Below are 12,813 nucleotides of genomic sequence, written 5' to 3' on the forward strand. Positions count from 1 at the left end.
GGTGTCTCATTTGACCCTGTTAGTAATTCCAGGAGGAGGAATTGATATCTTACTTTTCTAGGTGAGAACACCAAAGATCAGAGATAATAATTTACTTCCCCAAGTTTCCATTGCTGGGGTTTGCCTACAAATCTTTTCTTCTTTATTTTTTATTAGAAAATCACATATTCCGAACATTTAACTAATACAGACCTAAAACAAAGGGAAGGAAAAAGCACTGAGAGATAGTTTTTATTAACATTTTGGTATATAGGGTGTGCATATAGATAATTTTATATCATATTACAATATGCCATTTAGAAGCACACTTTTTTACTTAAGAATACATCATTAAAAATTAAACATGTCAATATGTATATCTATGCAACATGGCTTATTAGTGGCTGCATGACATTTCACCATATTGGTGTACTGCAATTTTATATAACCAATTGTTAGCTACAAAGGTTATTGCTGATTTTTTCTTATTATAAGCAACATTAAAGAGAATATTCGTAGCACTTGTTTTTACACATATCTGATTATTTCCTTTAGATAAGTACCTACAGGTGTGGATTTGTTTTATTTAAAGGATGTGCATATTTCAAGTTTTATGCAGATTACTTCCTGTAACGATCACACAAATTTCTCTCTCTCCAACAGTGCTTGGGAGGGCCCACTTTCCCACATTCTCCCCAACAGTGGTATGAGTCTTCTTAACCAATCCCAATTCAGCAGGCAAAAATTCCATAGCATTTTGGTGCTTCTTCGCCTTAGAAAGAAAATATCGTTTTTATTTTCTTTAGATGTGTAATGATAAGGCAGTCAGACAAACTGCTGTTTTAGTTTACTTTCTTTGTTTATTAGGATGTTGCCCATTTTTTCCTTTGCCTTTCTGTCTTTGAATATTGACTCCTTGTCTTTGGGGCGGTTCATTCTTTCGTATTAATATTTAAAGTTTTCTATAAGATGCAAAACGTTTCTGCATTCTTTTCTTTTTTCAATTTCTGTGATGTTTACTGACAAGGTAAGTCATTTTCATTTATCCAAGTTGACGAATCTTTTTCATCATGATTTCAACTTTTGGAATCTTGTGTGGAAAAATCTTTTCACAACTTCAGATTATTTAATCCTGGCTCAGATTTCCTTCTTTACATTTAATCTGTTATTTACTTTTGTATATGGCAAAGAATGAGAGCTAACTTAATTTTTTACCAACTGTTTAACTGATTTTTCTAATAATATTTAACTATTAACTATTACTTAACTATTCAGTAACGTGCTTTACTGAATAAAACATTATTTTCTCATTGACTTGAAATGCCACCTTCCTCATAGAATGAATCCTTAGCTACATTTAGGTATGCTTCTTGTCCTTTTATTCTGTTCCATGGATTTACCTGTCAAATTATACTTATAGGAGCTTTGTATAGTAGGCTTTAAAATTTGTCTATCCCAATAGATTGCCATTTCGACCCAGAATTCTTAACTAATTAAAATAAAGCAAATAGCTATTTAGCGTTCCCTTTAACACACAGGCCTCTCACCATAAAAATGCAAAATCAGCAAAACATAATCAACAACAAAAAGCTGTCGTCAATTTTCTTAATAGTTACCTTTACAGCCTTATTTATAAAAATTTTCTTTTGGCTCTATTTTGACAGGTGTAAGTGGGAACTTGTTTATCTAGTTTTTAAAACTGATGTTCATTTTAAATTAGCACATATTTTTTTAAATGCAGAAAAGTACAGAAAATAACCTAAAAGATGTCCACGTACCATGGAGATTAAATAGGTGTTAACATTTTGTCATTTTTGCTTCCATGCTTTATTATTTTTTTTAAAGAAAAGACTATGTGGTAGTTCAAGTTCTACCTGCTCCTCCTTTTGTTTAATCGCCAGCTATTCACCCCACTGGAGAAGGAGGATTCTGTCCCTAGGGTTATGGGAATGGTCGCCTGACATCTGACTCTGGAAGATGAGACTGAGAGCAGCTTGTTAATCACATAGACTCACAGTCTGGGTGGAGGACACAGTACATCACACAGGGCCACACCCGGATTGACTTGGGAGCAGAGTGAACAAGCAGGGTCTGACAGGGGCAGGCTTCATAGTAACAAGAGGGTGAGGTGACCCCTGGTTCCTGTGGGAGGATGTGATTGGCTTGTTTGAATATCCCTGGTCTGGCAGGTTACCAAACTTGCTACCCAGGGATAAGTAGGAACCACCTGGTCCCTTTGATGAGGATGGTTATTTGGCCAGGGGATCCTATCTGTGGGAGCAGAGTAGGGAGAGGAGCTTGTGGCTTGATCATTCGAGACCCTCCAGGTCTCACCAGATGTCAAGACAGCACATAATACTGGGCCTTAATTTTAGGCGTTAAACCACATTTTTCCTTCCCCTTCTTTCTCTCCAAAGGAAACCACTCTGCCAGACATGGTATATGTCGTTTCCATATATGTTTTTGTACTTTCCTTTTTATATATACATCCCTAAACATTCTATTTTTAAAAAAAATTGTATCAATGATATATGTCCATTTGCAACTTTCTTTTTCCATGCACTTTTATGTTTTTGAAGTTTATCCTTAAATTTATTTTAAATAAATGCATTCATATTAGCTGCTGTATATTATCAATTATTTGAATAACCCCAAGTTTATCTTTTCCTCCACTGTACTATTTTACTATTAAAAAGTGTTTTAACAAACAGTTTTGCCTCCTTCTGAGCCCATGTGAATGGTTATCTCTGGTAGCCATAGATAAGCAACATAACCAGAGGTGGATTTGGATGGCAGTAGGATTTGTTTATCTTGAGCCGTATCCATATTGCCAAATTGCTTAATGTTTGCCAGACGTTAATACGTATAACATGAGATAGATACTATTATCATCCCCATTTTACAGCTGAGAAAACTGAGACAGAGAGACCAATAACTTGCTCAAGTCACACAGCTGGTAACTGGAAGAGCTTGGATTTAAACTTGGGCAATTTAGCTCTGGAGTCATGACCTTTAACACTTACACCATTCTGCCTGTAACAGATACCAACTACATTCTGATTTGGTTTTGACTGATACTATCTTATCCCATCTGCATACTTTCATCCTTTCTGTGACAACATGTTTAGGTAGGTCTGTTATAGGTAGCATTTGACTGCAATATTTATAAAAAATTTTTTTAATCCAATTTGAGAGTCACAGTCTTTTAACCAGTAAATTTAGCCTATTTACATTTTCTGTGTATGTTGTATTTGGAAATATTTCTGTCACCTTATTTGTAATTTTTACTTGTCCTAATGTGTCTTTGCTTCTTTATTTCCCACTTTCCTACCTTCTATTAATCGATTGAATTTATTTATTCCATGTTTTCTGTACACTGGTTCAGTAGTTTTACATTAAGTTCTACAATTTCTTCCTGTTCTATTAGTGGTTATGCATAAATTTTTTCTACTATACATTTTTTTTACTTAACATTAAATGTATTTAACATCCCTTTTCTCCTCTGGAGAATACAGGTAATACTTAGAGAGTTTTAACCCTGATCATTGCCCCTTCCATTTTACCTCTAAAATTAGTAATTGTTTTATACAGTTGATATGTTTAGAATTAACTATATGTTTACCTCTTTCTTTTCTCTGGATTCACTTTCCTTCTCTCTGAAGGAGCTTCTTTAATAGCTTTTACAATGAGGAGTGTGAGTGACAAACTGTCTGAAATTATAATTTTTTCTTTATTTCTGAATAATAGTTTATCTGGTAATAGAATTGTAAAACTATAAGTTATTTTTCCTTAGCACTTTAAGGATTTTATGCCTATGTCTTCTGATCTCTTTTTTTATTCTTTAAAAATCTGTTTTTAATTTTACCCTTTTCTAGGTAATTCACTCACCACCTTCCCATTTTAAGGCTTTCTTTTCGCTTCTGGTATTCTTCAATTTCAGTATGATGTGTGTTGGTGTCTAAAGGTGAATTCATTTTTGTATGCCTTATTTGGAGTGTATGTTGCACTTTGAGACTTCAAGTTTTTAATTCTGGAGCATTCCCTAGACATTATCCCTTTGATTATTGACTTTCCACCATTTGTTCTTATCTTTTCTGGAACTCCTGTTAGACATTTGTTAAAACTTCTCCTTTGCTCTATGCCTTTTAACCTCAATCTCATATTTTAAAAACCTTTTTATTTCTCTGCACTGCATACTGCTAAATTCCCTTAGATATATCTTCCAGTTCAACAATTTTCTCTTCACTTATGTCTAATATGTAATTTGCTTTGTCCACTGTGATTTTTATTTCAATGATTATTTTTAATTTCTAGAAGTACTGTTTCATTCTTTACCAGATGCATATGTTCATTTTTTCACATCTTCTTTAATTTGGATTTCCAGAATGTTTAAATATCTTTACTTATTTAAATATACTTATAGCTTTTTAAAGATTGTTTTCCATGTTGTGTTGTTCTGAAGTTCTAATCCTCCTGATTATTTTGTGTCTGCTGACTGTTACTGTTGTGTATTTCCTCTTGTGTGTTGTAATTTTTAAAAATAGTATTCCACGTTAGTGTGGCTTCTTTTCTCTTTGGGGCACCCTTGATTGTTCGGAGCAGTTCTGCACTTGTTTTGCTTGAATCCAAAGATATCACCAACATAGAACCTATTTGCACATTAATTTCTTAACTCAAGAGACCTTAAACCATCCAGCAACATAAATTGAGCCCTAACGTATTTAAGGCATCAGCCCTGTTTTACATTCTAAGCCCTGTTTTACATTTAACCAAGAGCCCAGGCAGAAGCTGACAAGTCTCCTTGCTTCCTGTGCTCATAAGCAGGTTTTCCCTCTATTTCATACTCTCACTTACAGTTAGAGAATAGTCCTTAAAGGGTCCCGTCTTTCTGCAGACCTCTTTCCCACTCACCATCTCATGGAGGGCCGCTTCTATTCTAACTTAGTAGAAACCTCCTGCACCAGCTCCCCCAGAGCAGCTCCATTACCAGCTCTGTGATTTTCAATCCTGTCTCTGTTTCTGGCACCTGGAGATTACCTTGTTCCTTTGCAAGCTTAGCTGCACACATTAAGAAAAAAAATCATATTTTATCCAGCATTTCTAGGTGTTCATAATGGGAGGCTCGTCCCATTTTCTAAGCTTGCCTTCTTGCCAGACCTGGGAAATGCTTCATGTCTTGATTTCTTAATCAAGGGCTTTGCACTAGGGTTGAGCTCTGTGGGGCTACATCTTGGCAAAGAGGAGCAAAGCCCCCTTCCCATCTCTATGCTGCCCTCTTTAGCAGCTTTGTGGAGGAAAACTGCCATTAAGAGAGAAAGGGGTCTCCTTTCAGTTTGAAATGTATCGTAGGTGACACAAGGGGAGGTAGAAATTCCCATCCATAAATTTTAGATTCCTAGAGGAATGCCTTCCTTTTGTAGTTTCATTGAATCCAGAATTTCACTGAATCACAGTAGCATTCACCATCCTGGAAAAAAAACAAAATCCAAAACAACAAGCCAGGTCAGTATCTGGGCTGGAATTACACAAATGCTACAGAGAAATGCTCTTTACTGTGCTTTTCATGAGTGTAAAGTGAGAACATTGTGCCCACATTCCATCTTGGCCCATTATTTCAGTGTTGGAAAGATCGATATATCGTGGCATATGGGAAAGCTTTAATAAGAACACTTCAGGGACTTCCCTGGTGGTGCTGTGGTTAAGAATCCGCCTGCCAATGCAGGGGACACAGGTTCGATCCCTGGTCCAGGAAGATCACACATGCTGTGGAACAACTAAGCCCGTGCACCACAACTACTGAGCCTGCACCCTAGAGCCACAATTACTGAGCCCGCGTGCCACAACTACTGAAGCCTGCTCGCCTAGAGCCCATGCTCCGCAACAAGAGAAGCCCTGCTCACAGCAACTAGAGAAAGCCCATGCGCAGCAACGAAGACCCAATGCAGCCAAAAATAAATAAATAAATTTAATTTAATTAAAAATTAAAAAAAAGAAAGAACACTTCACAACCGAGTTTTGCTAATCCAGTTCAAGGTTGGTGTCATTTGTTCTCATCAGATTTTGGAGTTCTTGGCAGAAGGGAAGGTGAAACCTTTAAGGGAGTTGGTGGAAATGAAATTCAGAGAGCTTGTCTTCTGTCCAAAGATTCATGCAGCAATCCTGCAAGTTATATCCCTAAATCGTGTCCTTTTCTTCTGCTCTGTTTTGATCAACATCCGATGTCAAGGCTTTGAGCAGATAAAAATGCAGAAGGTCATGAAAGGGTGGACATTCACTTTAGCCTCGTACACTGAACAGCTGCATTTGTCATAGTTGGAGCAGGACATGAGAAAGACACACAGTGTCATGAGGTAGTGGGAAAAAAATCTGGCATCTGTTTTCTGCCCTTCCCAAACCTACAGACCGCTGTGTGGTGGAAAGAGCCATGGATCTGGAGCTGGAAGAGCCTGGAGTGGTCCTCCTGGCTGTGTACGTGCAGGAGGCATTGCCGAAGAAGAGAATGTGGACCCCGGTCTGCGCACCCTGTGGGCGAGTGCCCACCTGAGCCACAGGCCCGGCCCCTCCAGCACCTGCTCTGTTGGTGCTCCCAGCTCCCACTGCCCGCAGAATCGAGTCCAGACTCCCAGCCCAGATTCAGCGCCCTGCCTTCTCTAAATGCCCTCTGCTTGCCCAGCTCCACAGTCAGACTCCACCCCGCTGCACCTTCACGCCTCTGCCCTTTGCCCTGGAATCTGCCCCCTGTCTCCTTCCTCCAGACCATGAAACACCCTCTTCCTCCTCAGTCTTCGAGGCCTTTGCAGATGGCGCCTCCTCTGCGAAGCTGGCCTTTCCCTGTGGCTGGGATTCTTCTCACTCCCTCCGGGTCCCCAGCTTCTTGTTTATGCTTCTCTGGCACCTGACAGCCAGGACTGGCGTTTCTGCACAGACACTTGCGAAAATAGGCAAGGTGTCAGAAGCCCTGCGTCCTGCGGCCGATTCTGCCACTAACTCTCCATGTGGCTTTGAAAAATGATGGCCCTAGGCCCCGTTTTCCAGTTTGTAAAGGCAAGGGGCTTAGCCTGGGTGCTCACCGTGGTCCCTTGCACAGTGCCATGTACACACTGTTGCTCAGACGGTTTGTGAAGCTCCGAATGCCTGCAGAATCTTCAAGAAGACCTGAGGTGGTTGCCCGGGGTGGGCATCAGGCAGGTGACAAGGGGGTCCCGGTCTTAGAGTGACGTGTGATAAGGTGGCTGAGAGGGCACCCCTGTTTATTCTGAGCGGATAATTCCAACCTCTGGCCTTCAGAACTTCCTCATGGAATCAGTTTATGAACTTTCCTCTTATTTAAAAAAGAGATGAATAAAGAACTCTGTGCACAACCTGTTCTTCTCCTCTTGAGGTGTAATCCAGAGAGGCAGTAACTCACGGGTTTAATGCGGATCCCTGAAAGCACGTGATTGAGGACAGAGTTTTCTACAGTGGGAAACTAAAAGTCTTTTTTTTCAAATAAATTTATTTATTTTATTTATTTATTTTTGGCTGCGTTGGTCTTTGTTGCTGTGTGCGGGCTTTCTCTAGTTGCGGTGAGCGGGGGCTACTCTTTGTTGTGGTGCACAGGCTTCTCATTGCGGTGGCTTCTCTTGTTGCAGAGCACGGGCTCTAGGTGCGCGGGCTTCAGTAATTGTGGCATGCGGGCTCAGTAGTTGCGGCACACGGGCTTAGCTGCTCCACAGCATGTGGGATCTTCCGGGACCAGGGCTCGAACCTGTGTCCCCTGCGTTGGCAGGTGGATTCTTAACCACTGCGCCACCAGGGAAGCCCGTAAAAGTCTTTGAAGAGATTGAAAATGTGAAAACTAGGGAGGCCAGAATGCTGTTTTAGGCACAGGTGTGTCTTGCTCTCTCTGTAGAATGGAGTCATTTCCCCAAAATGCTCACGTGGTCCTACTTCCTAACCTGCAGAAGGTGCTGTGAGGCATAAACCCACGGAAACTACTAGATTTCCCACTGCCACCGCTGTTCCATGAACGACTGCTGTCATTTGTGGAAGGGCTGTCATTGGGGGACACTTTATTAAGTGCTGTACATGAGCTTGTTAATTAACCCCATTGTTACAGGTGAGGAAAGTGAGGTTGGGGACTGTAGGTGACCTTCTGGAGGTCATGTAGCTAGTGACGAGCAGGGCTGGAACCTGTGTGCCCATCTTCTCCACCTTCAGGTTGCACTGCCTCTTGCAAAACCCAGCCCCTTTACTTTCTTTTTTTTTTTTTTAAGCTCAGTCAACATTTTACTCAGAAATTCGTTAAAGATTTGAAACCTTTTTTAAAATTAATTTTTATTTGGGGTATAGTTGCTTTACAATGTTGTGTTAGTTTCTTGTTATACAGCAAAGTGAATCAGCTCTACGTATACATATATCCCCTCTTTTTTGGATTTCCTTCCCATTTAGGTCACCACAGAGCATTGAGTAGAGTTCCCTGTGCTTTACAGTAGGTTCTTATTAGTTATCTATTTTATACACAGTGGTATATATATGTCAATCCCAATCTCCCAGTTCATTGCACCCCCCTTTCCCCCTTGGTAACCATAGGTTTGTTCTCTACATCCGTGTCTCTATTTCTGCTTTACAAATAAGTTCATCTATATCATTTTTCTAGATTCCACATATAAGTGATATTATACAATATTTGTTTTTCTTTTTCTGTCTTACTTAACTCTGTATGACAATCTCTAGGTCCATCCACATCTCTGTAAATGGCACAGTTTCATTCCGTTTAATGCCAACCCCTTTACTTTCTAAATGGGGTTTCTCAGTCCCTCAGTCTGAAACCCCACGCTTCAGAAATACCTGGGTGGCTTTAACAACTCCCAAGATTCTGGACTCCTCCCAGGAATTCTGATTTAATTGGTTGGTCTGGGGTTGGGGGGGCCAGATCTCAATATGGTTTAAACCATCTGAGGCAAGTCTTTCCTGTGTGAGTAACACTATTACCAAGGTGCGGACAGAGGCCCGCTGAGCACCGAGAAGGGAGCAACTGATTCCAACTGAGATCAGTGAGAGGTTGGCGGAAAGCAAGGCTGTTGGAGGCGGGCCCTGGAAGGGAAGCAGGGTTCCCGGGGTGTGGGCAGTGAGAGGGCACAGGCCTCCCTGGGGGAAATGCAGAGTGGACATAGGAGATGCAGGCAGGGGAGGCTTGGGCTGTGAGGATTGAGCTGGGCGGGCGGTTGGGGACCACTGGGGGTCCTGATGAAGTCCTGATGGGTCTGAATTCCAGAAGCCCAGCTGCTCACGGGCTCCCCAGGCCGGACTTCCTGCCCCCGGGGGTGCATGCACGTTACTCGCAGGTGGCTCCCGAGTGCGGGCTGGGGTGGGACCCCGCCAGCCACCTCTCAGCGCCTTAACGGGGACGGGGGGGGCGTGTTCTCCTGTCTCGGGAGGGGCTGTGCAGCCCTGTGAGTGGTGCCTGCCGCCTCCAGGTGCATCCCGTGATTCAGCAGTGACTGGTCACTGCAGGCGATGTGCTGGGGGTGGGCGTCCAAACGCCAGGGAGGGTGGCTCTGTGGACGCCTTGGCCTTTCCCCAGATGCACATCAGGCTGTGCTGGGAGCTTAAGAATATTCAAGCCCTGAGGGCTCGGCTGAGAGAGCCCAAAGAGAGAAGGGGTGTGGGTGAGAGAGGGTGTGTGCCCATCCACGTGGGTGTGGCAGTGAGGGCGTGTGTACGTGTGTGAACTGTGGCCGAGAGTCGTGTGTGCGGTTGTGTGTGTGAGGGTATGAGTGTGTGTGTGCGTGGGCGTCGCTGTGTGTACACACACATACACGTTCCACGGCAGGTTCACTCAGCCCCCAGAGCTGTCGGGCCGATGTTCCATCCTTGCTCTTTTGTCACTGAGATGAGAGCCTGGGCTTTGGCCTTCTACAGATTCGGCTTCAAGTCCTCCTCGTCCGTGTAATCCCTCCGGCCTCATTTTGCTCACGCCTCCAGCAGAGGGTGCAGAGTGGTGGTGCCTCCCTCTCCAGGCTGTTGTGGACGTTTCCTGTAAAGCCCCGGTGCATCGTTTCATGTGTTTCTTGGCCATCTGTATGTCTTCTTTGGAGAAGTGTCTGTTTAGGTCTTCTGCCCATTTTTGGATTGGGTTGTTTGTTTTTGATATTGAGCTGCATGAGCTGCTTGTAAATTTTGGAGATTAATCCTTTGTCAGTTGCTTCATTTGCAAATATTTTCTCCCATTCTGCGGGTTGTCTTTTCGTCTTGTTTATACCCTGAGAAAACCATAATTCAAAAAGAGTCATTTACCACAATATTCATTGCAGCTCTATTTACAATAGCCAGGACATGGAAGCAACATAAGTGTCCATCGACAGATGAATGGATAAAGATGTGGCACATATATACAATGGAGTATTACTCGGCCATAAAAAGAAACGAAATTGAGTTATTTGTAGTGAGGTGGATGGACCTAGAGTCTGTCATACAGAGTAAAGTAAGTCAGAAAGAGAAAAACAAATACCGTATGCTAACACATATATATGGAATCTAAAAAACAAACAAAAAAATGATCATGAAGAACCTAGGGGCAAGACGGGAATAAAGACGTAGACCTACTAGAGAATGGACTTGAGGACACGGAGGGGGGAAGGGTAAGCTGGGACGAAGTGAGAGAGTGGCATGGACATATATACACTACCAAGTGTAAAATAGATAGCTAGTGGGAAGCAGCCGCATAGCACAGGGAGATCAACTTGGTGCTTTGTGACCACCTAGAGGGGTGGGATAGGGAGGGTGGGAGGGAGGGAGACGCAAGAGGGAAGGGATATGGGGATATATGTATATGTATAAGTGATTCACTTTGTTATACGGCAGAAGCTAACACACCATTGTAAAGCAGTTATACTCCAATAAAGATACTAAAAAAAAAAAAGCCCTAGTACACAGGAGGTGGTCAGACTGCACTGCCTGTCCCAGTCAGCCTGTCGCCTCCACCAGTTCACATCTGTCACTTGTGGCTATGCTTTTGCTCCTCCTGGCATGAGACGGAGCCTGCTACTCATCCCACAGCATGTCCTCATCCCGGGCTGTGGTCTGCTGGGGCCCTAGCCCAATGGCAGACCCCAGGCAACTCAAGTTCCCTCTCCCTTCCTCAGTTTCCTCATCTGTGAAAAGGGAGTGCTCTTCGCACACCACAGAGCTGTTTGTGTGGCCAGAAGAGGTAGCTGCCAGGGGCTGCGTGCTGCAGGCCGGATCCTGTTACACAGAGCCAAGAACTCTGCTTTTTCCTTTGAGCCTCTCTTTTGCTCCTTAGTCCTCTATGGCTTTCGTTAGCATATTGTGGAAAATCTACATGGAGTTTCTCTATGGTGACTCATCACCACATGCACGCACACCAGGCATGTGGCCACGTGCCCATTTGCACAGGGGCACCTGCCTATCTTCCCGGCCATTCATAATCCCCTCAATTTCAGTCTTAATAGAAAATGACTCAGGGTTAGCAGATCACTTGTGTTTCCTTTATTCACTCAGGAGACACTGGGCCTTGGTCTTCCGAGTTCTTTTTTGACCTGGGATTAATACAGTTTTAGCCACAGAGTAGAACAGAAAGTTGAGACAGTCTCGCGGGAACGTGGGGTTGGGCTGCAGTTCTGATGATTCTAGTTGCGCCCAGTTGCTGCTTTCAGTGCTCCGTGCCTGTTTCCTCATCTGTCGGAGAGTAATAGTGAAAGAATCCTCCTGAGATTGTTATGGGAATTCTAGCAAAGAGTATCTCTGAAAGTGCTTTGTGTCACCAGACTGTGAAATATGATGTGCATGAGTGGTAGTTGCTCTTCCCTCAATTACATTCATTTGTCCTCCACTCTGGTTTCTGTGTCTATTTATTTCCTTGCAGATCAAGCATGGCAGGTTGTCCCCACCTTTAACAAACCAGAACATCCTGACATGCAGTGCTTCTATCACACGGATTGGGCGGCTGGGGCAGGGCAGGGAGAGCTGCGTGGGGAGACGTGGGTTTTCTGTGACTTGTTCTGGACAGGAGCAGAGCCTCTCGGGGCTTCATTGCCTTTTCCATACAAGAAAGTCCAAACCACTGGTCTCTGCGTGTCTCCGCAGACGTTCGTGGAGAGAGCTCACTGATGTGCATAGATGCCCATTGAGAGCACTGCCCTCAGGGTGGACAGAGACTCCACGGTCCAGAGCAACTGAAATTTAACACCCCCCACCACAGACACTGTTTCCCTAGAAAATAGGCTGGCTGTGTGTGGGCTGAGTCAATTTTTTTTTTTTTTTTTTTTTTTTTGTGCGGTACGCGGGCCTCTCACTGTTGTGGCCTCTCCCGTTGTGGAGCGCAGGCTCAGCGGCCATGGCTCACGGGACCAGCCGCTCCGCGGCATGTGGGATCTTCCCAGACCGGGGCACGAACCCGTGTCCCCTGCGTCAGCAGGCGGACTCTCAACCACTGCGCCACCAGGGAAGCCCTGAGTCAAATTTAAAATCAATAAGTCAATCGTCAAAATGCCTTTTCTAAGCAGGGTGTGACTGGGGAGGGTAACGTGTGTGATTTGATGTTTCCTTGTAAATCTCAGAACCTGGGTCCATATTTATCCTTGAGGAGCTTTATTTTCCCTTAGGCTTTGTTAAGCTTTCAGTTTGATGTTTTTCATTTTTCCATCCAAGATATGTTAATGTAGATTTTTCTTCCCATTTCAAAATAAGGTTAGTTATTGTTTGGTGATTACAAAATAATACGTGGTCATGGTAGGAATTTTGGAAAAGAAGGGAAATTATAAAGAAAATATTAGAGTTACCTATAAAAAATAAGAACTGTGCTTGAATGGGAAGGGGCAAGGGGAACGTTCT

The sequence above is a fragment of the Monodon monoceros genome, unplaced genomic scaffold (genome assembly GCF_005190385.1).
Source record: "Monodon monoceros isolate NGI ecotype Baffin Bay Population unplaced genomic scaffold, NGI_Narwhal_1 Super_Scaffold_21, whole genome shotgun sequence".
In the NCBI taxonomy this organism is placed as follows: domain Eukaryota; kingdom Metazoa; phylum Chordata; class Mammalia; order Artiodactyla; family Monodontidae; genus Monodon; species Monodon monoceros.